This window comes from Prionailurus viverrinus, chromosome E2 (assembly GCF_022837055.1).
Source record: "Prionailurus viverrinus isolate Anna chromosome E2, UM_Priviv_1.0, whole genome shotgun sequence".
Taxonomy (NCBI): Eukaryota; Metazoa; Chordata; class Mammalia; order Carnivora; family Felidae; genus Prionailurus; species Prionailurus viverrinus.
The window spans coordinates 22694106-22694675 of NC_062575.1; positions in this window are offsets into that span (position 1 = coordinate 22694106).

Genomic DNA, 570 nt, shown 5'->3' on the forward strand with positions numbered 1-570 from the left:
AAAAATTTAGATGTCCTTGCATGTACCTTTGAGTTTTTAGATAAAACATCAAAAGCATGATCAATGAGAAAAACAAGGGTTATACGTGATTAAAATTAGACACTTTTTAAAATTTTTAAAAATATTTTTAATAGTTATTTATTTTTGAGAGAGAGAGGCAGAGTGTGAGTGGGGGAGGACAGAGAGAGAGGAGACAAAGAATCCAAAGCAGGCCCCAGGCTCTGAGGTGTCAACATGGACCCTGATATGGAGCTTGAACTCACGAACTATGAGATCATGTCCTGAGCCAAAGTTGGATGCTTAACCATCTGAGCCACCCAGGTGCCCCTAAAATTAGACACTGTGCTCTGTAAAAGACATTGTCAAGAGAATTTAAAAAAAGAGTCATAGATTAGAAGTTTAACATTTGCAAAACTGATAAAGGGATTTTTTAAAAACTCTCAAACATTCAAAGAACTCTTAAAACTCAACTATAAGAAAATTAATTAAAGGTTAATTAAATAAAAGGTTAATTGGGGAAAAGGTCTAAACAGACATGTTTACCAAGAAGATGTACAAATGCAAATACAC